The sequence below is a fragment of the Zootoca vivipara genome, chromosome 2 (assembly GCF_965207765.1).
Source record: "Zootoca vivipara chromosome 2, rZooViv2.hap1.1, whole genome shotgun sequence".
Taxonomy (NCBI): domain Eukaryota; kingdom Metazoa; phylum Chordata; class Lepidosauria; order Squamata; family Lacertidae; genus Zootoca; species Zootoca vivipara.
Genome location: NC_142584.1, coordinates 2,060,402 through 2,087,903, shown reverse-complemented (window position 1 = coordinate 2,087,903; position 27,502 = coordinate 2,060,402). Strand labels below are relative to the sequence as shown.

At 47.7% G+C, this 27,502-nt stretch overlaps 1 long non-coding RNA gene across 1 annotated transcript in view; it reads left to right on the top strand.

Annotated features, from left to right (window-relative positions):
* The window catches only part of LOC148686689 (uncharacterized), a 101,876-nt gene that overhangs the window by 47,661 nt on the left and 26,713 nt on the right, over positions 1-27,502 (top strand). Inside the window, exon 2 of the long non-coding RNA XR_015948344.1 lies at positions 25,947-26,073. This is a non-coding gene — a long non-coding RNA (uncharacterized LOC148686689). The remainder of the gene's footprint in view (positions 1-25,946; positions 26,074-27,502) is intronic.

The following is a 27,502-nucleotide window of genomic DNA, read 5'->3' as shown; positions in this document are numbered from 1 at the left end:
GGCCCAAGAATATTTTTGTGTTAATAAGCATAATTTTATTTAAATTCTCATACAAATTCAAAAGCATTTTAATGCATATTTTTTTTATGACAGATTTTTATATGCATTTTTGCTAATGCAGTGCAAACAGGATCCGTTCCAGAGGCCTGTTCGCAACATGAAAAGGCCGCATCCTGAAGCACTGCATCTGCGCACGCACGTGACGCAATGAGGTGCTTCCGCACATGCGCAAAGCGCAATTTAGCGCTTATGCACATGCGCGCAGGTTATGAATGCGCCGAACCCGGAAGTAACCCGTCCCAGGACTTCCGGGTGTTAAACTCTGAGAAAGTAAGGCAGCTTTGGAAAAGCAATTAGAAAGCTGGCAAGCAGCCAAATTGGCTGGACTACATGACTAAATTTGCCCAGCAACCTAGAGGCCTAGCAACAGGCTGTGATTGGATGAAAGTTCCCTGATAAGCAGCATGATACTGCAAAGTTGGGGAGTTTTGAGAGAGTCTGGAGATAGTTGGTGTGTGTTAGATGAGAGAGCTGTGTATGGTAACTTGTAAATACTTTGCTTTTGGTTTTGCTCTGCTGTATATAATAAAAGAAACTGGAACTCAAGTTACTGTTCCTGAAGTTCTGTTCCTGAACCAGTGCACTGGGCTGCACAGTCTTGCAGGGTGTCCGCTGCGGGAGAATCGGCGTATCATGAGCTATGACTCATCTTTTCGTGGGGCCTGCAAGACAGAGCTGTTCCGTTTGGCCTTCGGACTGACGCAGTCTGTCCCCACGGTGACCCTCCCCTAAGGTTTTATTTCATAATGCTTTTATCTTATTCGTAGATTTTTAATTTTAAAATTGAATTTTAACATTGTATTAACCTGCGTTTTAACTGAATTGTTTCTTTTATACTTGTGTTGATATTATTTGTTGTTAGCCGCCCTGAGCCCGGTCTTGACTGGGAAGGGCGGGGTATAAATATTATTATTATTATTATTATTATTAGCATTAGCATTTCTGGAAACATGTCCCCCTAATATGTATTTTAGTTTGTTTGGAGAGAGACAAACCACAAGTGGCTTAGTGTTTTATCTGGATTTGGCCAACGAAGAGATTATATTAAAAGACAAGGCATTTTTATATATCGTTTGCATGTATTGTGTCATGTGGCTAGAGACAGAGATTCCTAAACTTAGAATCTAGAAAACTATTTTACAAACACGTTGTACAGAAATTCTGATCTCAAATACAGCTGTTGCATTTGCTTAGCCAAACATTAATAAAAGTAAGCATAGAAATACTGGTCTAAATGTTTCTAAAATCCTCTGAAAGCAAAGATGCATGTATTGTTCTTGGCCACGTGGAACACTTAATACCTAACCCCAAAGTGAGTGTTCTGCACTTAGGACCCACCCTAGTCTTTTGACTTTGAGGTATTTTAACTGGTTTTAATGTTGTATTTTACATTGTTAGCTACCTGCCCCAGAGCCTCATGGTGAAGGGCAGTAATAATTTTTTATAGTACCGTAATAACAATCAATACAGCTGCTTCTCTCCATTCACGAGCCCCTAGAACACTTTAGTTCCTCTTTTGTTGTTGTTTATCTGTTTAGTTGTGTCCAACTCTTCGTGACCCCATGGACCATAGCACGCCAGGCACTCCTGTCTTCCACTGCCTCCCGCAGTTTGGTCAAACTCATGTTCGTAGCATCGAGAACACTGTCCAACCATCTCGTCCTCTGTCGTCCCCTTCTCCATGTGCCCTCCATCTTTCCCAGCATCAGGGTCTTTTCCTGGGAGTCTTCTCTTCTCATGTGGTGGTCAAAGTATTGGAGCCTCAGCTTCACGATCTGTCCTTCCAGTGAGCACTCAGGGCTGATTTCCTTAAGAATGGAGAGGTTTGATCTTCTTGCAGTCCATGGGACTCTCAAGAGTCTCCTCCAACACCTTAATTTAAAAGCATCAATTCTTCAGCGATCAGCCTTCTTTATGGTCCAGCTCTCACTTCCATACACCACTACTGGGAATACCATACTACTGTATACGGACTTTTGTCAGCAAGGTGATATCTCTGTTTTTTAAGATGCTGTCTAGGTTTGTCATCACCTTTCTCCCAAGAAGCAGGTGTCTTTTAATTTTGTGATTGCTGTCACCATCTGCCATGATCACGGAGCCCAAGGAAGTAAAATCTCTCACTGCCTCCATTTCTTCCCCTTCTATTTGCCAGGAAGTGATGGGACCAGTGGCCATGATCTTAGGTTTTTTTTAAGAGTTGCTATTTTGCTACAATGGCCATGTTTCTCTGTTGGTTCCAGATCTCATGCTTCATCCACCATCTCCAGCAGCATATAGTATGGGAGAGAGAAATCATGCATGGACCAGCCCTCATGATAGGTCTGCTAGAGGAGCCAACCTCTAGGGGGCCAGGGGGTCTTTGGCCCCCCAATAAAATATGTTGATGGACACTGTCATTCAAATGGTGTGTGTGCACAGCATCATGTGATCGATTTTGTGGTGCAGGGCTTACCTGCCTGCCCCCTGCCAATATTTTATTCAGGTTGGCACCCCTGTCTACAGCTCTTCCCCTCTGGAACCTCAATTGGTTCCGGAAGTCTGTACTTTGTGGGATGGAACACTGGGGCAGACAAGTCACAACAGTTCCTAGAGTGTCCACTAACAGGAACTCACCTGGAGGGACACCTGACTAAAGGGTTATTACGGCCCAGGACTGCGTATTTTTGTGTATTTTTGAAGGATTGCTTTGGATTGTGATTTTGAACTGAGTAGGATTTTTTCAGTTAGAACTTCCTGGTGAGCACATGGTCTATTGTTCTCCAGTGTGCCTAGGGGATTAGCTACCCCTCCCCTCCCTCAGAGTTTACAGCACTGAGAACTCAGAGGCAGTGAAGATTATTTTGCATTTTGAGATATTTTTAGAGATTTTGATTTTGGAATTTCTGGCAAATTTTTGAATTTTGAGAAATTTTTAGAATTTTGAGATTACAAGATGGCTTTTGCAGATTTTGATAGTGGAGTTAAGCCAGGATTCATGGCTCTAGATGATGACAATTATGTATTTTGGAAACAACGCCTGATAGCATTTTTAGATGCAAGGAATGTTTTGGATGCCATTGAAAAACCTATGCCTACTGGCACAACAGCAGAGGATTTAGCCAAGATAGCAAATTGGAAACGCATGAACAGCGAGGCCAGATACATAATTTTGAGTGGACTTCGCAACAGGCATCTAACATCAGTTAATAGCAAAGATGATGCAGCTAAAATCTTAAAAGATATTGAGCGCAGGTATGGAGCATCTACTAAGAACTCCTACAGGAATTTGATGAGCAAATTAACTGCGCTGAGGATGAATTCAAGAGAAGAATTCACTGACCATATCAGCAAATTTAGTGAAATTGTTCAGAGGATTGATCTTACTACTAAAGCCCTTGATGAAGAAACAAAGGTTTCATTTTTGATAGCATCTCTAGGACCAAGCTTCAGTTCATTCAAGAGTTGCATGGATCACAAAAAGGACCTGACTTTTGAAGAACTGATTGATCATTTGAGAGAGGAATGCAGAGATTACCTTGATTCTTCAGAAAGGAATACAGGGAGAAAGGACACTAATTATGCTTCCAAGCATTTTCAAAGGTCCAGACAAACGCCAAAGGAAATAATTTGCTTTAACTGCAATTTAAAAGGGCACATGGCGAAGGAATGCCGGGCACCTAGGAATAAATCCCGCCCCTTTCCACCAAAAGGCGAAAAGAAGGGGGGTCGTGGGCGTGCAATGATATTGCAAGAAAGAAATGTAGCTTTCCAGAGCTGTGAAGGAAAGTGCAATAAGTGGCTTCTGGACAGTGCAGCAAGCAGCCATTTCTGTTATAAAAGGGAATATTTCAATGAAATAGACAATAATAAACAGTCTGAGATTGAAATTGCTGATGGAAATGTTATAAAGTCAATAGGTGCAGGATCTTTGAACTTGAATTTCAAAGTGAACAATGAGTCTTTTGATACTACAGTGAGTAATGTTAAGTATGCACCAAAGCTGAACTGTAATCTAATAAGTGTGTCTAGCTTGGACAAGAAAGGTTTTGAAATTATATTTAAAAATGGACAATGCAATGTGATAAAAGATGGTGAAGTGTTTATTCAAGCCAAACTAATCAATGATGTGTATGAGATTGATATTTCAGAGAATGAGTCTGCAAGGGTTGCACAACCCAGCAAAAAGGATCAACCAGATCTGGAACTCTGGCACAAAAGGCTTGGACACAGGGACACCAACGTTATCCTGAAAATGCAGAAGGAAAATCTGGTAAAAGGTCTACAGGTAAAGAATTGCAGTACACCAATGCCAAACTGTACAACTTGCATAACTGAAAAGGCAGTCAAGCCTTCCTTCCCATGTTGTACAGAGAAGAGAAGCACAAAAGTCATGGACACTGTTCATACTGACCTATGTGGTCCGCTGAATGTACCTTCCCTAGGAAACAATAAGTACATTCTGATATTTATAGATGACTTCTCAAGATATTGTGTTGGATATTTTCTAGAAGAAAAGAGTCAGACACCGGAATTGTTCAAACTGTACTTAAACATGGTGAAGAACAAATTCCAGAGAGCTCCTTCCACCTTAATTTCGGATAATGGTGGAGAGTTTTGCTCACGGCAGATGAAGGCCATCATGGCACAAGAAGGCATAGCACATGTAACTACAGTTGCTTACACGCCTCAACAGAACTCCATTGCTGAGAGAAAGTTTAGGTCTATTATGGAGATGACAAGGTGCATGTTAAAAGAGGCCAACTTGTCACAGAAGCTATGGGGTGAAGCGGCGAATACGGCGATTTATTTGCAAAACAGATTGCCTACAAAGGGTGCAGAACGCACACCATTTGAACTTTGGCACGGGAGAGTCCCAAGTCTGCAGCACGTACGTGTGTTTGGAAGTGTCTGTTATTACCACGTGCCCAAAGAGCGCAGACACAAGCTTGACTCCAGAGCAAAAGCAGGTATCCTGGTTGGATATGCTCCTGGAGGAAAGGGATATAGAGTTCTAGATCCAAAGAGTGGCAGAGTAGACCCATACCATGTGGTTCATTTTGATGAACTAGGAAAGTTTGATACAAAGAACACTGTTATTGACTGTTCTAGAGAGTCACCAGATGAAGAGTTTATAAGTTTTCCTTTAGCACAAGGAACTAATATACCTTCTAGTGTCACAACACCCCCTACAGGCGACACCCCAGAAGACGCAGAGGTCCAGACCCCTGGCGGCACCAGAGACGAAGAGGAGGAGCTGTACGTGGACATGCCAGCGTTGGAGGAGGATGAGGATGCTGATGCGGTTGCACAACCAGAGGTCAGATGCTCATCCAGAACCAACAAGGGCGTTCCGCCACTACGACTGTCCTACTTTGCAGGGTCGGCGTCTCCACCAGAACCTTCCACTTGGGAAGAGGTAGAGCAGCTGCCAGCCACCGAAGCCAGTCTCTGGAGGAAAGCCGTGCAGGAAGAGATTGACGCACTGCACAAGAACAAGACCTGGACACTCACAGAATTACCTGCTGGTAAGAAAGCAATTGGGAGCAAATGGGTGTTCAAGGTTAAAAGGGGTTCAGAAGGGGAGGTGCAACGTTACAAAGCAAGACTAGTGGCACAAGGTTTTTCACAGCAATATGGCCACGACTATGACCAAGTCTTTGCACCGACAGTGAGATACAGTAGCGTAAGATTACTTTTAAGCATCGCAGCATCTAAAGGGATGGAGGTGAAACACATCGATATAGCTACTGCGTTTTTGCATGGGGAAATTTCTGAAGAAATTTACATGAAGCAGCCTAAAGGTTTTATAAAGCCAAATGAGGCACATTTGGTTTGCAAGCTTCAAAAGGGACTGTATGGTTTAAAACAAGCAGCCAGAGCCTGGAACTTGAAATTGCATGGAATGCTGGTGAAACTTGGGTACAAGCAAGGTGAAGCTGACAAGTGTTTGTACACTAAGCAGAGTAATGGACAATTTTCTTATATTCTTGCCTTCGTTGACGACCTTTTAATCGCAACATCAAATGACAGGGATTATAAAAATGTAGTCCAGCACCTCAACAAGGAAGTGCAAGTGAAGGAATTAGGACCAGTTGAGTATTACCTCGGGATTCAAGTGGAAAGAGAACAGGATGGTTCATTTCTACTCAATCAGAAGCAAAAGATAATTGAACTGTTGGAGAGTATGCAATTGCAGGATGCAAAACCCGTCGACACCCCGATGGCTACAGACTTCTTAAAGAACCAAGAGGATTCGAAGCTGCTGCCAAACAACACCGAGTATCGTTCAGCAATTGGTAAACTTTTGTATTTAGTTACCACATGCAGACCTGATTTAGCCAATGCAGTAGGGATTCTCAGCAGGAAAGTGAGTAGTCCCACTGAGCATGATTGGGTTGGTGTGAAGAGGGTGGTTCGATATCTTAAGGGTACAATGGATTGTAAATTAAAGTTACCAGCTGTCAGTGACCCTAAGCTCATTGGGTACACTGATGCTGACTGGGCGGGTGATAATTCTGATTATAAATCCACAAGCGGGCATGTTTTTATGTATGGGGGCGGAGCTATCACATGGGGCAGTTATAAACAGAAATGTATAGCTTTATCGTCTACAGAATCGGAATATGTTGCGGCTACAGAAGCGTGCAGAGAGATTTCCTGGCTGGACCAACTCCTAACAGACTTTGGCGTGGAGAGAAAGGAACCTATAAGCCTGCTGGAGGACAACCAAAGCTGTCTAAAGCTGGCGCAGAATGAGAAGTTCCTAGCACGCTCAAAACACATTGGGGTCAGGTACCACTACGTTCGCCAGATGATACAAGATGGACTTGTCGAACTGTCGTACTGCTGCACATCGGAGATGACAGCAGACATCCTAACAAAACCCCTGCCAAGACAGAGTTTCCAGAACCTGCGTGTCAAGCTGGGACTCTTGGGTGGTTGAATAAAGTTGCTTATGTTTTGTTTTGTATGTAATGAATGTTGTGAATTGCCTGAGAAGGGGTTTGTGGGATGGAACACTGGGGCAGACAAGTCACAACAGTTCCTAGAGTGTCCACTAACAGGAACTCACCTGGAGGGACACCTGACTACAGGTCAGTTCCTGTTCCCCCAGACATGCAAATGAGTTGGATTAGACAAAAGCCCTAGCCTGCAATCACGCTCTCTCTTAGATACTTCCTCCTTCGATGGGAACACATCTCCAGAGAATCTCTAGTTAGCATGGTTCTCACTCTAGGCCTGCAGCCAAGAGTGAGACCAAATGGAGTCTTACTTTACTAAGTAGTCTCTAGATATATATATACTTGTAACTTTTCTAAGCAAGCCTGCCTTTCTGAGATTATGCTGTAACTCAGGATGAAACTGTAAGTAAACTCTATCTTATTTTATAAACACTGTGTTGTGTATTTCTTTTAAGAGGGACAAAGGGGACCTTTGCCAGGAAGTGTAATATTGAACTATAAAGTGTAATATTGTTATAGAGATTCTAGCGAATCTAACGCACATGCTTTGCTGCGCGCAAAAGGGGAATGTCACTCTGCTGATATTGGAAGCTTGCTAACACAAGCTTGGATAGGATCTATCTAATAATATATCCTAATCCACATCCCTAACATTCCCATATACTTAACCTGAAGCAAACTTTCCCATTGAAAGTAATGGAAAGTGGATTAATCCGTTCCAGACGGGTCCACGGAGTACTCAACCTGAAGGGTGCTTAACCCAAAGTATGAGTGTAATTGGTTCTGGAAGTCCGTACTTAACCTGTAGCGTACTAAACATGAAGCAAACTTTCCCATTGAAAGTAATGGAAAGTTGATTAATCCATTCCAGACGGGTCCGCGGAGTACTTAAGCTGAAAGTACTCAAACCGAAGCGTACTTAAACCAAGGTATGACTGTACTGGGTGAGCAACAGGAACCCTTAATAGTTGCAAGAAGTAGGTAGCTCTTTTGCTTTTATCTCCTTTAGAAAACTACTTGGGTTTTCAGAATTAAAGATCTGCTGGCTTCTAGTCTCTAATGGCCCCCTTTTTCTAAGGGGTTACTGTACGATTTCTCAGTAATTTCACCAAAAGGGTAAAAGCATTAAAGTGAGACAATATACAACTATTAGAATCACCCTAGATGGGATCACGTCTGTTAATTAACCAAGTGACCCATTTAATTCATTCACTGACCTGTAAGAAGCTGCCTTATAGCAGACGGATTATTTGACCCAGTAATGTTGAGTTCAGGCCAACTCCCATAATCTGCAGTCAGAGATGATGGGAGTTGTACCCAACATCTGCAGAGCCACAGGTTTCTTGCCCCTGTTCCCTAGCAGGTTACTATATCTGTGTCCACACTAGGGCATTCCTGTGCACCAAATGGAGCAAACAGCACGCAGACCAAGTGGTGGGAGGAAAATATCCTTAAATAAGAGACATGGGGGAATGATCAATGGTCTTCAATGTCTGTATACTAATGCACAGAGCATGGGAAATAAACAAGATGAACTTGAGCTCTTGGTAAAAAAAGGTAAAGGGGCCCCTGACCATCAGGTCCAGTCATGTCCGACTCTGGGGTTGCGGCGCTCATCTCACTCTATAGGCCGAGGGAGCCGGCGTTTGTCCGCAGACAGCTTCCAGGTCATGTGGCCAGCATGACAAAGCTGCTTCTGGTGAACCAGAGCAGCACAAGGAAACGCCGTTTACTTTCCCGCTGGAGCGGTCCCTATTTATCTACTTGCACTTTGATGTGCTTTCGAACTGCTAGGTGGGCAGGAGCTGGGACTGAGCAACGGGAGCTCACCCCGTTGCAGGGATTCAAACCGCCGACCTTCTGATCAGCATTTTGATCAGAATGAATTTTAACAAGGAGAAATGTAAAGTACTACACTTGGGCAAAAAAAATGAAAGGCACAAATACAGGATGGGAGACACCTGGCTTGAGAGCAGTACATGTGAAAAGGATCTAGGAGTCTTGGTAGACCACAAACTTGACATGAGTCAGCAGTGTGATGCAGCAGCTAAAAAAGCCAATGCAATTCTGGGCTGCATCAATAGGAGTATAGCATCTAGATCAAGGGAAGTAATAGTACCACTGTATTCTGCTCTGGTCAGACCTCACCTGGAGTACTGTGTCCAGTTCTGGGCACCACAGTTCAAGAAGGATACTGACAAGCTGGAACGTGTCCAGAAGAGGGCAACCAAAATGGTCAAAGGCCTGGAAACGATGCCTTATGGGGAACGGCTTAGGGAGCTGGGTATGTTTAGCCTGGAGAAGAGAAGGTTAAGGGTTGATATGATAACCATGTTCAAATATATAAAAGGATGTCATATGGAGGAGGGAGAAAGGTTGTTTTCTGCTGCTCCAGAGAAGCGGACACGGAGCAATGGATTCAAACTACAAGAAAGAAAATTCCACCTAAACATTAGGAAGAACTTCCTGACAGTAAGAGCTGTTCGGCAGTGGAATTTGCTGCCAAGGAGTGTGGTGGAGTCTCCTTCTTTGGAGGTCTTTAAGCAGAGGCTTGACAGCCATCTCTCAGGAATGCTTTGATGGTGTTTCCTGCTTGGCAGGGGGTTGGACTGGATGGCCCTTGTGGTCTCTTCCAACTCTATGATTCTATGATTCTAAGCCCTAGACTCTGTGGTTTAATCCACAGCTCCACCTGGGGACAGCAAACTAAATACGACATAATAGGCATCACTGAAACCTGGTGGGATGAGTCTCATGATTGGAATGTAGTACCGGTAATAGAGGGATACAATTCTATTTCGGAGAAATAGACCAAACAGGAAAGGAGGAGGAGTAGTGTTATATGTCAGGGATGTGTATACCTGTGAAGAGATCCAGGATTTAAAACTTCAAAACCAAATTGAGAGTATCTGGGTCAAAATTAAGGGAGAGAAAAATAACAGTGATTTCATTGTGGTAGCTTACTATAGATCCCCAAGCCAAACTGAGGACACAGATGATGCCTTCCTGGAACAGATGACCAAGCATTCATAATGAAGTGAGATAGTAGTAATGGGGGATTTCAACTACCGGTATCCTGATATTTGTTGGATCTCAAACTCAGCCAAGAGCATAAGGTCGAACAGATTCCTCACTGGCATTAGGAAGAACTTCCTGACAGTAAGAGCTGTTCGGCGGTGGAATTTGCTGCCAAGGAGTGCGGTGGAGTCTCCTTCTTTGGAGGTCTTTAAGCAGAAGCTTGACAGGCATATGTCAAGAATGCTTTGATGGTGTTTCCTGCTTGGCAGGGGGTTGGACTGGATGGCCCTTGTGGTCTCTTCCAACTCTATGATTCTGTGATTCTAAGTTAGTCTGCTGCAACAACAACAGCAAGGAGTCCTGTGGCACAGTTTTATTGTGGCAGAAGCTTCTGTGACTTGAAATTCACCTTGTCAGGTACAATCTAATTCAGCTGATGGAGAGCCAGAGCAGGAGGCTGTTGTTTCCCTATCCGCTATATTGCTGTTTTGAACAATTAATACTGTAAACCACCTTTCTGCCATAAAACATTCTAAGCAGGAGAACTTGTCTCTCTGGCCAACTTATGGGTTTCCTTACTCCAAGCGGTCATTATGATGTAGTATGCAAATAGCTGCAGTTCGTCCCCTTCATGCAAACAAATCTCAGGGCGGTTTACAAACCAATCAATAAAATACAACTAAAAATATAAATACAGATATAAACACTAAGTAAAATAATAAAACATTAGGCAGGAAATGTAGCAGCGAATACAGATAAAAATACAGCAGGCTACCTAAGACTCCCCAAATTCTGAAACCTTGTGTCAATGTATCACTAAAAGCCAGGGTGAAAGAGTGTGCTTAGACTTGGTTCTGAAAGCCCATCCAATGAAGGGTTAATGGTACCTCTACATGCAGGGGATTCCACCTGTGTGGATACATGAAATATATTGTTTAATTTTTTTATGCACATTCAATATGCATGCAAAAGGCAGAAATCCATTTGCAACGAAAGAAAACAGTCACCACCTATGTTATTAGCATTAGTGATGTCACAAGATACAAGAGCAAATAATAATAACTAATGCATTTTCAATATGCTGCTTTTTGCAATGAAAGCTTGAGCAATCAAAGCATAGGCCTGGCATTTGGACATTGTGGAATCCTTCCCTGCTTTCAACTCAGAAGAGATAAATCTGAAATGGAGAACAGGTGCACTGCAAAGAAGGTATCAGCAGACTAATGTCTCCAAATGGCTGAGAGAGGTATGATGTATGTCCCTGTACCATTAGGAGAGAGGTTGCAGTAGCTGACTTCCTATCATCGCTTAAATATCTCTGCTTTATTTCCTCTGCCTTCCTGCCCACTCAGCCATGTTGCAGATAATCTTTTTCAAATGTAACCCTTCTGCTCATATCAGTAGTAGCAAAGGGCCATTTACTTATCAGCTCTGGCTTGAGCACCCAGTAACCTAGTAATCTCTTGATAACATAGCAGGGTGCCCTAGAAGGCAATCATCGTACACATCATGTCAAGGAATTATTTGTTTTGGAGCAAAGTAACATTGGACACCAGCCATCCTGTAAGCATCTTACATGGTCATAAGATAATGCACAAGGTCACAGCAGCACACTTGGAAGTCCAAATTGCCAAGTGCTCATTTGTTGGCGTATTCCACAATGAAGAATAGGATGGAAGCTCCAGGAATGTCCATATTGGTCTTGGGGCCAAATGAGTTAAGCAGTTTACTCTAGTTGCAGACCCTGCTTCTCCAAGCAGACACAATTTTCTTCCACCAGCCAATCATAGCAATTGTGCTACTTTCCCCCAGGGTTTGATTTATTTATTGGACTTATATACCACCTTTCATCATAAGATCTTAAGCAGTTCACAACTCCATTAGCGGGTACAGGTAGGAAGTGTTTCTTAAGTGCCATCAGGGCAATAGATACTGGCAGCAAGACACGAAGCTAGATGATGATGATAGCAATAACAATTGCTATTATTATTAATCTGTATTTTATTGATTTTCAGTTACAAATGAATTAGATATAAATGCAATTAGATTAATTAGATTAGACTTCATCATGAAACCACAGGGCCGGTCACAATTTAAATATAAAATATTTAAATATATTGGTTGCTAATTTGGCAGATCACAGTTCTGGTTACTTGACAGGAGGACACAATTTTACATACGTTGGTCAGAGTGGTCAAATCCTGGCACACAACAAACCCAATGGATCGACGGTGGCATCAAAACAACGGGGTGATTGCGATGCTGCTTTAGGGGGGGGCACAGTTCCAAAGTGTCTGGGAATTGAGGTCTCTCTTTCTTTCCCTCCCCTAATTTAAGAACTTTTGGACCCAAATTACTCAATTAAACATTCGCTGCCCTCAGTAAATTCTGGATGGGTGTTCGTTTACCTACAGGCTAAGATAACTCGTCACTCTCATTCTCTGAGATATGCCAGGCAGCTTTTAAACGGCAAACCGGTACAATTTTCCACCTCATTTCCCATCTCGTCTACAGTTAATTTTTACCAGCCTTGCCTATTTATTTACTTGCGCCGTTCTGGATGGGAGGGGGAGGGGGAGGAAGGGAGAGCGAAAGAGGTGTCACAGCATCCAATTTGCTGCAGCTGGAGTGGGGTGTGTGTGTTCAGGAGGAGCGGGGAGGAAGCCAGTGCCTCCCCCTCTTTAATTTAACAAACTGAAAAGAACAACTTAATTAGACTCATCTGGAAAATAACAGTCACGTCAGGCTGCTTCCGAGGGATGCAAGCGGCAAGGCCAGGCCGGGCTGGGAAGAGTGAATGAGCCACTGGGGTCTACCAAGCCCTGTCTGCTCTCCCTTCACAGTCTGCAGGCTGTTTGCCTTTCCCTGCGAAGGAACAGAGCAGATGTCCCTCATTATAGGCAGGGCCTAATTGGATTTATCAGCAGTTAATAGGAAATTAAGCGCTAAAGCTTCAGAGCAGCCCTGTTGGGGAGGTGGTTGTGGCAGGTGCCTCGGGAAGTCGTGTCCTGGGGTTGTATGTTTCTCGTGCTGCCATTTTCTGCTTGCCTGCTTTTCGTAGAATCATAGAATTGTAGAGTTGGAAGGGTAATCTAGTTCCCACCCTCTGCATGCAGGAATCTTTTCTTTTTTACTTCCCCCTTGCTCCTGTACCTTGATCAGTAGATATTAACCAGGTGAAAATGTTCACAATTCCATGCTATGAAAAGTTAATCAGGAGTTCAAATATCTCTCCCCTCCTCTTTTTTCCCTTTCCTTTCCTTGTTTTTTTTCATAAAGTTCCTAGTCTATATGGTAAGGGACGTGGGTGGCGCTGTGGGTTAAACCACAGAGGCTAGGGCTTGCCGATCAGAAGGTTGGCAGTTCAAATCCCCGCGATGGGGTGAGCTCCCGTTCCTGCTGCTGCCAACCTAGCAGTTCAAAAGCACTTCAAAGTGCAAGTAGATAAATAGGTACCACTCCGGCCGGAAGGTAAACGGTGTTTCTGTGTGCTGCTCTGGTTTGCCAGAAGCAGCTTAGTCATGCTGGCCATATGACCTGGAAGCTGTACGCTGGCTCCCTCGGCCAGCGAGATGAGTGCCACAATCCCAGAGTCGTCCGCAACTGGACCTAACGGTCAGGCGTCCCTTTACTTTACCTTTAGTCCATATGGTAAAAAGGTAAGCTTGAAAAATATATGGTGAAATTCCAGGAGCCAGAGAGTTAATATACTAGAGCCAAGATGTGTGGTCTGTGTAGATCTGGTGTTGGTCAGCTCCAAAACTGGAATGGAGGCCCCAAATCACTCCAAGGCCTATAAATCCTTTGAGCAGCCCCGTATGTCAAGGTTGCACAATTATTGGAAATCCATGTGAGAAACAGTGTTTTTTTTTCTTCTTTTTTGGAAAAAAACCACCATTGAATTCTAAACACATTGTGTTTTGTTCAGAAGGAATAATTTAACGAGCATGTCCATAGACTAGAAAAAAACATTTTGCCACCCTTGCCTCTTAGCATGTTGCAAAGACATGGACCTAGCTGTGGTGTGGGTGGGTGGCTGCCCCACATCAAACAAACAAACTTAACTAACTGACCAATTACATCACAGATAACTTGGTTCTGCCCCTCCTAAAATAAATCCTGACTACCTACACCCATGTGCAAAGACCAGCTTAATCAGGCCAGATTTTGTGGCCATGTGAAAATCCACAACTAATGTGCTGTTCTCTCCCCACCCAGCAAGCCACGCATTAAAAAAAGGGGGGGGGGCTTCCACATTCCTCCTAGGCCATCTCCCCATCTCTAAGCCTGAACCAACTTGATTAATCACCCCTATTTCTCTTGACATCTCTGCAAAAGGTCAGGAGACATTGCAGGTAATTGAAAATACCACACTGGAGGCCGATCTATACATCATTAAGGGGCGCAATTAGCACCTGCACTTTGGAAAAGGATTGTAGCGAGGGAAAGATGGCAGGATGGGGGTGGAGAACAGGGAAATAAGCACAATGCCATATATCCCCCCCTTCCCCTTTTTGGGAGTTGGGGGTAAATCATACACACGTCAGACCCAGAGTTCAGACAAACGGACCATTTCATAGTTGCACATGAAATTTAACTAGGTGCTTGCCCCACTTCCCATGGCTAATAACCTGGTTTCATACAAATTTTGGGGAGAATTAATTGATTAATTGGTGTGATTAGCTGATTGGCACCATGATGTAACAGACTGATAACAAAACTCTTGATTTAATTAGGTCTGGCCATCTGAGCTTTCCCACTGACGCAGCTGGAGCCTGAAGAGGGTGGACAGCTACTTTAGCACACTCTAAAATGTGCAGCCGTTACTTGAATGGTTCAGAAGTCAGCCCTTTGGGAAGCACCCAAGGGACAGTGAACCTGTGGCTCTCCAGATGTTGCTGGGCTGCCATAATGATCATGCCTGACTGTTGGCTGTGCCAGCTGGGGCTGATGGAGGTTGGATTCCAACAGTAATTGGATGACCACAAGTTTCCCATTCCTGTTCTAAGAGGTTGAAGGTAGTGATGGTGGGTAAAGAATGACCATCACTAGAGGTCAACAAAGGCAGGGGCCCAGGGGCCAGTGGAGATGCTTGGATATGACTGTCTCACCATTTTGTTGTTGTTGTTTAGTCATTTAGTTGTGTCCGACTCTTCGTGACCCCATGGACCAGAGCATGCCAGGCACTCCTGTCTTGCACTGCCTCCCGCAGTTTGGTCAGACTCATGTTGGTAGCTTTGACAACACTGTCCAACCATCTCGTCCTCTGTCGTCCCCTTCTCCTTGTGCCCTCCATCTATCCCAGCATCAGGGTCTTTTCCAGGGAGTCTTCTCTTCTCATGTGGTGGCCAAAGTATTGGAGCTTCAGCTTCAGGATCTGTCCTTCCAGTGAGAAATCAGGGCTGATTTCCTCCAGAATGGATAGGTTTGAGCTTCTTGCAGCCCATGGGACTCTCAAGAGTCTCCTCCAGCACCATAATTCAAAAGCACCAATTCTTCAGCGATCAGCCTTCTTTATGGTCCAGCTCTCACTTCCATACATCACTACTAGGAAAACCATAGCTTTAACTATACGGACCTTTGTTGGCAAGGTGATGTGTCTGCTTTTTAAGATGCTGTCTAGGTTTGTCATTGCTTTCCCCCCCAAGAAGCATGCGTCTTTTAATTTTGTGACTGCTGCAGTGATAATGGAACCCAAGGAAGTAAAATCTCTCACTTGCCTCCATTTCTTCCCCTTCTATTTGCCAAGAGGTGATGGGACCAGTGGCCATGATCTTAGTTTTTTTGATGTTGAGCTTCAGACCATATTTTGCGCTCTCCTCTTTCACCCTCATTAAAAGGTTCTTTAATTCCTCCTCACTTTCTGCCATCAAGGTTGTGTCATCTGCATATCTGAGGTTGTTGATATTTCTTCCAGCAATCTTAATTCCAGCTTGGGATTCATCCAGTCCAGCCTTTCGCATGATGAGTTCTGCATATAAGTTAAATAAGCAGGGAGACAATATACAGCCTTTCCCAATTTTGAACCAATCAGTTATTCCATATCCAGTTCTAACTGTAGCTTCTTCATGGATCCTCCTTCATGAATCAATGCCTTGTCATGGCGAAGGGGCTTGAATAACTCAGAGAAGCTATGAGCTATGCTATGCCATGCAGGGCCACCCAAGATGGACAGGTCATAGTGGAGAGTTTTGACTAAACGTGATCCACCCGGAGCAGGAACTGGCAAGCCACTCCAGTATCCCTGCCAAGAAAACTCCATGACAAGAAGCTACAGTTAGAACTGGATATGGAATAACTGATTGGTTCAAAATTGGGAAAGGAGTACGACAAGGCTGTATATTGTCTCCCTGCTTATTTAACTTATATGCAGAATTCATCATGTCTCACCATTTGCTTTCCACAATTCTTGCTCATTGATGGAAAGGCCGTGGCTCAGTGGTCTTTGCATACAGATGTTCCCAGGTCCAACCCCCAGCATTTCTAGGTAGGGCTGGAAAAGCCCCCTGCCTGCCAATCATCGTAGATGGTACTGAACCAGATGGAGCAGCTGGTCTCACTTGGTATGAAGCAACTTCCTATGTTGTGGACTGCAAAGCTTAGATGAATTCTCAGGTGCTCCTGTAAAAAAGAGGAGCAGAGGGTTGCTCTGGGGTGGCTTATATTTTAAAACTGAACCATTTGCCTTATTGTGAGCCATTCTGGATCCATGTGGTGGGAAAGCAGGTTATAAACAAACAGACAAACAATTCCATCAGTTCACAGCTGCCCCTTTGTAAGCAGAGTGATTCTTACTTTTGAGTTCTTTGTATATCTACAGATTTTTTTTAAAAAAAATGCATACAATTTACCCACTTAAAAAGCTTCTCTTTTTTGTTTACATCAAAGACTTTGAGAACTTTAAACACCTACCCACACACCTACCCCAAGTTTTAGTAATTACTTATAATCAGTTCTTGATTTCCTGTGGAAATAGCCAAGCACGTACTTCGGTATAGAAATGAGTGCCAAGGCTTCCACGATGGGTTATCTAGAAAAAGGAGAGTGCCCATCCAACAGAGGAAATATCAAAATGCTGGAAATACGCTGCAGTGAAGGAGAGAATAACCAGAAGCCTGCAAGCTGATTTCCAGATAAATCAGCATAAATGTAATCTGCATATTCATGATATTTATCCAAAAGCTGTCTTCTCTTCTCAGATTAAATGCCCCTTGGGGAGAGAGGAGGTGTTATGTACTGAGCTGAATCCTAGAACAATAGGATTCAGAAACAGCGGGAGCTACCCAATCCAACTCCAGGTGGAAGTGAATCCGCAACCTGATTGGCCTGCTGGAGCAGCCAATCAGGCGGCTGGCAGAAGTGAATCTGCTACCTGATTGGCCTGTAGGAGCAGCCAATCAGGCTGCAGGCAGAAGTCAATCCACAATATAATTGGCCCACAGGTGTAGCCCTGAAGTAGCCAATCACGCAAGGCCCATTGTGTAAATAATGTATATAAGCAGATGGTTTTGGGAAAAGAGCGATTCTTCTTCTCCTCTTCTCCTTGATGACTATGAGCTGAATAAAGAGCATGAAATTCACTCTCGACTCCGAGTACATTTCACTGGCGACGAAGGTGGGATCCTGCTGAGCTGACCGCCACCACGCACTGCACCGCAGCACCGCCACCTGCTGCACCGCTGCATCGCACCGTGCATCCAGGCTTCAGCTCCAGGACCCAAGGCACCCAGAATGGCAACCGACAGCAGCTTCTCGCCATTCAAACCAGCATCAGGAGACTGGGAAGGGTACGCCGCCCGTTTCAACTTCCTCCTGCAAGCGAAAGAAGTCACCAACGATGCCATGAAGAGGGCGACATTCTTCAGCGTCTGTGGAGAGGAGACGTTTGAAATCGCCCGGGCTCTCCTTGCACCTAGAGATGTCGCTACCGTCTCTTACAAAACAATAATGGAACGGCTGAAGGAGCACTTCTCACCACAGCCCTCGGTGGTAGCTTGCCGAAATGCCTTCTACGCAAAGCGGCAAGCCCCGGGGGAAACCATAACTGGGTTTGTGACCTCCCTCCGCCAAGCCGCCCTGCTTTGCAACTTCTCAGAGTTGGAGAACATGCTTCGTGACCGCCTCGTCGGTGGCCTGAGGGACGAGATGTTGCAACGACGCCTCTACGCCAAAAAAGACCTCACGTTCCAGATTGCTCTGGAGGAAGCCCTGGCAACCGAAGCCGCCGAGAGGTCAACGCAAGAGGCACGACCGGCCCCGCCATCCCAACCGAGGGTCTACCACGAAGACCTCACCGACGAATCCGAATCTGACAGGGAGGAAGTACACCGAGTACAGCGGCGCACTCAAGCAGCACACACACCACAGCAGCCTCGACGAGAAGGAGGGAACTGTGCAAGCTGCGGGGAGAACCACGAGAGGAGGACCTGTCGTTTCCGCAACGCAGAGTGCAGGCAGTGCAGAAAATTGGGACACATCGCCCGGGTGTGTCGGGCTCGACTCACCCGTCGACAAGCATCAGATGACCGACCCAGGAGCCCCAGGTCACACGGCACCATGCACCAAGGCAACTTGACGGAGATCACGGACTACCAGGTATTCCAGTTGCCCCATCCCAGCACAGAGAAAATTTATATAGAGGTACAGATAGAGGGAGCCCCATGCCGCATGGAGCTGGACACGGGTTCAACTCTATCCATAATCTCGGCCCGAACATTAAGGGAACTGTGCCCTAATGGGGGTCCCAAACTAAGGCCGGCCCCATTCACCCTCCGGGACTTCCAGAAACGTAAGGTCCCTACAATGGGGGTGGGGACCTTCAGGGTGCAATATCGAGGGCGAAAGCAACAATTGGACTTGCTGGTAGTTAAGGGCCCCTACGTTAGCTTACTGGGACTGGCATGGTTTGGACCTCTGGGGCTAGCCGTTACCGGGGTGAACCGCACTAGCTTACAAGTGGACGTGGACGCCATATGCAAAGAGTTTCCAGGGGTTTTCGATGGGGCATTGGGACGATATACGGGACCCCCCATTGCCCTACAGCTAGACCCCGCGGTACGACCCATCAGGCACAAGGCCCGCCGGGTCCCGTTCGCCCTGAAACCCCGCATAGACGAGGAATTGGACCGACTCGTGGAGCAAGGAGTGCTGGAGCCGGTGCCCAACGCCCCCTGGGAAACTCCAATTGTCACACCCGTCAAGCCTAACGGTTCGGTCCGCATCTGTGCAGACTACAAATGCACCATAAACAAGGCTCTCACGGCCCATGCATACCCAGTGCCAGTGGTCAGCCATGTCCTCGCCACCCTGGCTGGGTCAAAAATCTTTGGCAAACTGGACTTGGCCCAAGCGTATCAACAGTTGCCTGTGGACGAAGCCACAGCAGAGGCTCAGACGATTGTGACGCACAGAGGGGCATTCAGAGTAAAGCGGCTGCAATTTGGCGTTAGCGTGGCACCAGGCATATTCCAGAATCTAATGGACTCTCTCCTTAAAGGGATTCCTGGCGTCACCCCCTTCTTCGATGATGTACTGATCGCCGGGCCCACACCAGAGGAATTTGAGGACCGCCTCCGCTCCGTCCTGCACCGTTTCCAGACGGCGGGCCTCAAGGTGAAGCGGGAAAAGTGTTTACTGGGAGTGCCGCAGGTGGACTTTCTGGGATTTAAGGTGGACGCAGAAGGGGTCCATCCAACCGGTGACAAGGTACGGGCCATTTGTGAGGCCCCAGCGCCCAAGAGCAAGCCCGAACTTCAGTCATTCTTGGGACTATTGAACTTTTACCATGCCTTTCTTCCGCATAAGGCAGCGGTAGCGGAGCCCCTACACAGACTCCTAGATAAAAGGGCCCCTTGGGTGTGGGGCCAGCGACAAAGGGCCACATTCCAGGCAGTCAAGGACTTGCTCGTCTCGAACTCGGTCTTGGCACACTTCGACGAGAGGCTGCCAGTGGTGCTGGCATGCGACGCCTCTCCCTATGGCATCGGCGCTGTCCTGGGACACCAACTCCCGGATGGAAGAGAGGTGCCGGTGGCATACTTCTCCCAGACGCTTGCTGCAGCCGAACGAAACTACTCACAGATTGACAAGGAGGGTCTGGCAATCGTGAAGGGCGTAAAAAAATTCCATGATTTCTTGTACGGGCGGCCCTTTACCATAGTGACTGACCACAAGCCGTTGCTTGGCCTGTTTGCCCCCGAGAAGCAGACCCCCCAAGTGTTGTCTCCACGTGTCCTCAGGTGGTCAATTTTCCTTGCCGGCTACCAGTATGCACTAATCCACCGCCCTGGGAAGGCGATGGGCCACGCAGACGCCCTCAGCAGGCTACCACTACCAGAAACAGGCCCCGACCCAGCGCCTGCGCAAGAGGTTATGACCCTGGAGCTGCTTCCCGACCGACCCATTCAGGCACAAGAAGTTGCGCACCATTCCACAAAAGATAGGGTCATCTCCCGGGTCCTGGACTGGGTGTGGCGAGGATGGCCCAGCAGCAGCCCCGGGCCAGAATTCGCTGGCTACACAAACCGCAAACATGAACTGTCGGCCCACAAGGGGTGCCTGTTATGGGGAAGCAGGGTTGTTGTTCCCCAGCCCCTCCGCAAAAGGGTCCTCACAGCCCTACACGAGACACACCCAGGGGTAGTGAGGATGAAGGCCCTTGCCAGGAGTTATGTGTGGTGGCCGGGGATTGACAGAGAGATAGAGGCCTGGGTCCAACGCTGCCAGACCTGCCAAGAATCCCGCCCGGATCCCCCAAGGGCCCCAGTCCAGCCCTGGGAGTCCACCCGACATCCATGGTCACGCTTGCACGTGGACTTCGCTGGCCCCTTCCAGGGAAAAACATTCTTCATAGTGGTGGATTCCTACACCAAATGGCTGGAGGTCGCACTGGTACCGTCCACTTCTACGGCGGCAGCCATCCGGGTACTACGTAAGCTTTTTGCAACCCACGGGCTCCCTGACACCCTCGTCTCGGACAATGGAACCGCATTCACGTCAGAGGAGTTCCAGACCTTCACAGCGCAGAACGCCATCCGCCACATCCGCTCAGCACCATTCCACCCTGCCACCAATGGCCAAGCGGAGCGCATGGTGCGGACCACCAAGGACAGCCTCCGCCGCATGACACAAGGGGACTGGGAATACCGCCTTGCCGCATTTCTTCTAGCACAGCACAGCACCCCAAGCACAACGACGGGCCGGAGCCCAGCTGAACTACTAATGGGCCGGCGCCTTGCAACTAGACTGGACCGACTTCACCCCGACAGAGCTCAGGATGAGGTAGTGGTGGGGAAAGGCAGGAACCCCCGGACATTTGTGGCCCAGGACGCAGTGTACGCAAAGAATTTTGGGGCAGGCCCAGCATGGGTACCCGCCACAGTCACCAAGGTGACCGGTCCCGTGTCGTACGAGGTACTAACGGAAGGGGGGCAATGTTGGCGCCGCCACTGCGACCAGCTACGGCGACGATTCCCAGGAGGAACCCGGGAGGAGAGCGGGACAGAGGGGTCCCAAGGGGACAGCAGGGCAGTGAGGCCTGTAGAGCGAGAGGGGTGGGCAGGGGAAGCAGAAGCAGTAGGCACAGAGGGGCGCCCCGAGGCTGGAAGGACACCGGAACCAGAGCCACAACCTAGTGGTTCAGTGGCGCCAGACCAGACAGCCCCGGCACAGCCAGCAGCCTCGGAACACGAGCCAGAACCAGAACCCCTGACCAAGGAACACCCCAGGCCACAACGCACACGGAGGCGGCCAGCAGACCTTGGGGACTACGAATGCAACTTCCCGGGCAGGACTGGAACTTAGAGGGGAGGGGTGTTATGTACTGAGCTGAATCCTAGAACAATAGGATTCAGAAACAGCGGGAGCTACCCAATCCAACTCCAGGTGGAAGTGAATCCGCAACCTGATTGGCCTGCTGGAGCAGCCAATCAGGCGGCTGGCAGAAGTGAATCTGCTACCTGATTGGCCTGTAGGAGCAGCCAATCAGGCTGCAGGCAGAAGTCAATCCACAATATAATTGGCCCACAGGTGTAGCCCTGAAGTAGCCAATCACGCAAGGCCCATTGTGTAAATAATGTATATAAGCAGATGGTTTTGGGAAAAGAGCGATTCTTCTTCTCCTCTTCTCCTTGATGACTATGAGCTGAATAAAGAGCATGAAATTCACTCTCGACTCCGAGTACATTTCAGGAGGGCTTGTTATAGCCACTTACTTTCAGAGATGGGGCTTCCTGTAGAAGGTGTTGTGGGTGCACGCGGGGGAAGTTTGGGAGAAACAAGACTATGTGCTTTCAATCTCCAGGCCAAGAAGAGAGGAGGCAGATTTTCTTGCTTCTTCTTGAGGGTTTTATTTTAACCTGCAGTAGGATTGCCACTAGAGCAGAACTAAATTTAATTCCAAGTGCCCCCCTTAAAATGTTGTCCTAATGACAACCCCATGAGGTAGATAAGCCGAGGAGGGAAGTTACCAATCCACAGTTCTCAGATGAGTGAGATTTGAACCCAGGTCTCTACTGCAGCCTCCCCCAAAATGTAGGGCTGCCATAAATCCAGAAAATTCCAGACATCGCTGGGATTTGGCACCCGAAAATGGCGTCTGGGTGGAATTTTCAATTCCCTTTGTAATGTCCGGGAAAACCTGAACGTATGGCAACCCCTGTTGAAAGTGTGGGTGTTTTTCTTTTGCCTTTTTTAAAGAGGAGAAGCAGCCAGTGGCGCCTCCATCTTGGCAGCCTTTTCCCGCTCTCTCAGAGAACCTTTGGAGGATTTATCTCCCTCCCTAACCCGGAAGCAGTGCGAGCCATACTGAAAGTCAAGGTGCAAGGCGGAAGGGTGTGTGCGAGAGGGAGCTTTGGTCTGGCTGGAAACTCTGAATTCTCCCTGTGCCCCTCAGTTCCCAGCCAAGTGGATCCCCTGATTGTGCAGGATCCAGCCAAGGGAGCGCCCTGTGCGTGCCAGCTTGTGTGCTGTGTATGTAAGTGTGCGAGTGTAGCAGAGGGAAAGAGTAGGAGGGAGGGGGACCGAGAGACAGGCAGCCACCTCTCGGCACCCCACTGTCATCACTGCGCAATCCAAGCCCCAAAGACAAAATCAGTAGCAGTCTATCACTCTGTCCCTCCCCCCCCCGCACCTCTTCTGTATCCCCCCCTCTCCCCTCTCTTAATTCTCCCCCCTCTCTCCTTTACCTGCATCTTGCTGGGCTTCCTGACTTTCCCTCCCAAATGGGCCTTCCTCTGGCTGTGATTTCTGACACTCGCCCTCACTTTCTCTGCTGATGCCCCCACCCCAGCCTCACGCCATGGTGTGGCTTTGTCAGATTTTTCACTTTTGGAAATATGGCACTCCTACCAAACTGGTGCCCTTCAGATGATGTTGGCCTATGACTCCCATCATCGCTGATCATTGGCCATGTGGACCAGAGTCAACAGGAGTAAGTCCAGCAATGTCTGGAGGGCCAGAAATTGGGGAGGGCTGCTCAACCCAATTCTTTGTGTCACCCTGTGCAAAGTTTTGCAACTAGTACAAAACTTTGGAAATGTTGATAGCTTCCATCGCTGTTAGAGGAAATTGAAAATAAAACAAAAACCTATTAAATCCCATTTTAGAATCTTCCAGATGAAAACAAATGTTTGCCTAGAAGGGGGGGGAGAGAGAGAGAGAGAGAGAGAGGCCCTCCCCTCTTCTATGCAAATTCATATAATCATCACAAGGTGGATTTTTTTTGTCCCTTTCCACAATGAGACATTGTACTACCTATTTGACAGCTGCTGTCATATCTGACAAAAGAGCCTGGACCAGGAAGGAACTGTGATGCTAAAGATGTGTCATTCAGCAACAGCAACAGATGACCTTTGCTGGCCAACAATTCAGAGCTGCTAAGACCTTGCAGGCAGCAGTGTTGCCTGGCATTCTCTGTCAAGCTGAAGAAGAATGTGTTTCCGTAACAAAAAGCAAAACAAGAACCAGGTTCTCTGAAATTTTTATTTTTAGTGTGGTCCAGCTGGCTTCTTCCCAAGCTTAGAAAGCACCAGTGAGTTCCCACTTATTGCCAAGATTGGCAACTGGAAACCCCAGGTCACTTGGAGCCCCCTGGGCATGCTGTCTGAGTCATCAATTGCAAAACCAAGTTGAAGTTTCCCCTCCCTGCCCTTGTCATAAATATGCTTTTTAGATACAGAAAGAAAGAAAGAAAAGGAGATGTGGGCATGTATATCCTCCTCAAAGTGGCTGTGAGTAAACCTAATTGTCAACATTTTACAATAGAAATAAGGAACTGGAGGCCCCAAGTACAGATCTGCTCTACTCATATGTACTATGCAGGAAAGGAATTCAGAGGCAGTATATTGGGAAACATAGGTGAAGCCCAAGCCCACCGCATTCTGTCTGCTCTTCAAAATGGTCCTTTCATAATTGCTCACCACAGTCGTGTAACGTAGCTCATCAAATCATGACACTAACAATATGGCTAGGGTGGCCACTTCGCCCGCCCCCCCCCCCACACTCAGGCTCCTGTTCCTCTACCGTGAACAACAACTAATATAGGGTAACTAACCAGTGGTGTTGGCAGTAGTAGATGGCCGGGTGGGGCACTTATCTGACCTCCCAGCAGATGAGTCACTGCTGGTTATGGAGAGAGGAGATGCAGTGGGAAGGCTTGCCACCTCTCCCCTCCCAGTAAACAGCAGGGACTCACCTGCTAGGAGGTCAAGGAAGCGCTTTTGCCTCATGCTGGAACCTGTAGTTCAACAACATGTGGAACTAAGGGCCACAGCTTCCTCATTCCCGATCTAAAGCTTCATGTGCTGCTTTCTACAGATCAGAACTGCAATGAAAGGTATAAAAGTGAGCCATGCTGTGTTGTTTTTTCTAGTCAGTTGGCAATTTTAAGCACTTATCTAGATTTCATGCTTAAGCCAAGATACAGGCCTCTTGTCTAAATGGACCGCAAACACAACATTTTGGTTGTGTGAGATGGCCGCCAGCTAACATGTTGCTTAGCAAAGATTTAGGTAACTATTATGAAATCTTCATTCTATTTGCTCCTCGCTAAAATCATTATTTGATCTTTTAAACATGCTGCTATAGTATGGGATTAGGCTTTGATTACTAGATGCTTGCAGCAGGTGGAATTCAATGTCACACTATTAAAAACATCAGGGTGAAGTTTATGGCAGAATCTGGCTGGTCAAATTTAGGGGTGGGGCTAGAATGGAGCCTGAAATATTGCATGGGAGTTGGGTGGCCATCACTACCTTTTCAGAGCCCATTACAAGGCTTGTTTTTATTAGTTAGACCTATAAAATGCTGGCTCTGGGTATCAGCCATAGTCCCAGTAAAATGTTCAGGATATTGTTCTGCACCCCTGATTTCCTTCCCCAACCAGCTTTAGTTTTGTATTTTCTCTCTCTCTGATTGTATTATTCTCTCTCTCTCTCTCTTTCTCTTTCCCTCTCTCCCTTCCTGGCATTCCTAAACAAAAAGCACATGAAATTTGCTGATACTCCTGCGATAGGTTTGTGAGCACATTATGCTAACAGGATTGGGTGAGAGAGACAGAGCAGCTTCAGGGGGTAATACAAATTTCACCACCCCGGCACTTAAATCTCAATCTATGAAAGGCCTATTAGTCTAATCACAGTGCTTCCCTGCCTTATATCAGCTGAAATAGCAGTTTTCTGTTCTCCCTGACAGATCAATAGCAGCAGGATAATAAATATGCCCAAGCACTTGTGTCCAAATTTAATTTCCATTACAAGGCCCAAGGAAAGCAGGAGCGATGGAGCCTCCGCCAGGGATGGGGCTGGTCGCTCTCAGCGCTCGGATTTTCAAGCTGTTTCATGCTTTTGTGACCGTGTTTGTGGGTTTTATGGTTTCTCTCTCTCTTTCTCATTTCTTTTCCCTTGTCGCTTCTTGCAATGTCTTTATTAGACTCAGGGAAGGAGAAGAAATGTGATTCTGGTGCGTCTGGAAGAAAATGTGAGACTGCAAAACAAAACAACAAGACTCTGAGGCTCCACTGATTCTGACCCCTGCTGTCCAAACAAGTCCTGCCCCAGTGAGTGCCCATACCCCTGAAGTCATCATTTGCATGCCCCCAGCCCCAGTTAGTAAGCTTTGTGCAACGTCTGATATCTTGGCTTGAAGGGAAGAGCTCAGCTGCTTTGTAAGCTAGTTTGGGGCCAAAGCACACATTTCAGGCACCCCTTGGGATACTGCCAAAAAAGGGCATGCCTCTGGCGAGTTATCTGTCTACCCCACCCCAGAAACATTTAGAAATTAAATGCTGTGGGGCACTGGCATACAGGGGCGTACCCAGGATCAAAACTAGGGGGGGGCAAGCCATGGTCATTCAGGGGCGGGGCCAAGGCATGGGAGGGGAGGGGCCACAAGTGGGAATGTGGGCGGGGCTACAGGGCCAGCGGGCCCGACGACTCTGCGGCGGCAGATGCAGCCTCTAAATGAACCCCCTAAACTCTCTCACACGAAATCCCCCTGCTCTGAAGCAGGCCCGTCTCTAGGCCCGGGTCCGGTGGCACGGAGCGCCAGGGCGCCAGGCCACCAGGGGCGCCACTGCGCCCGCTGAGAGGCACGACGGAGGCCGCCCCAGGCGCGCCTCGCAGCTGTTCAGCGGCTTCAGGCTGCTTTCTGGAGAGGCGCGGGCCTGGGGCCGCCTCCGCCGTGTGCAGGGGTGTCACAACAGGGGGCGGGCAGCACCCCCTGGCCCAGGACCGGCCCTACGCCCAGGCTGGATTGCGCAGGGCTTCGGCCCTCCAGGCGGCAGCCGCGCAGTGAGCTGCGCCCGCCGCGCCGGGAAACGGGGCGCGTGGGGGCACCAGAGGGATCCGTCACACCACGGCGCCAGGTATGCTTAAGACGGCCCTGCTCTGAAAACACCGCTCCCATCCATTTACGGCTAGCCACCCCCCTGAAAAAACCCTTTGGCCCCGCTTTCCCTCCTCCAGGTCCCCCCGAAGCCTTGCCAGTTCCCACCCTATATATCTGGGATGGGGAAGGAGCTCAGAGGTCTGCTAGTCCTGGGGGGCCACCCCCCATGGCCTGGGAGGATACTGGGGACCCCCCCGCCAAGCTGAGACGCTCAAAGAAGAAGCTGCCACCGCCGCCTCCCCATCGCAAGGGGGCAAAAGATGGGAAAGGTGGGGTGGCGCGGCGCAGGCGAGCCCCCCCCAGCTGCGACCCTACGGCGGCGGCAGCGGCTCGCCCGCCCTCAACGCCCCTCTCTCGGCAGGGGCAGCAAGGGAGAGCGGCTGGGGGGGCGCATTGCAAAGAAGGAAACAGCAGCCAATGCCCGGAGAGGGCAATGCACGCAGGGGGAGCGGAGAGCTGTGCCGCCCCCCCCCCAAGGCAGTTCCTTTCCTATTGCCGGCAGTGGGGGGCAGCGAGGAAGGGTCACTGCCGCTGGGCTACTCCTGCCGCCGGCAATCCGGTGCAAACGCCCCTACGCAGCTTCCTTGCAGCAGCCACGA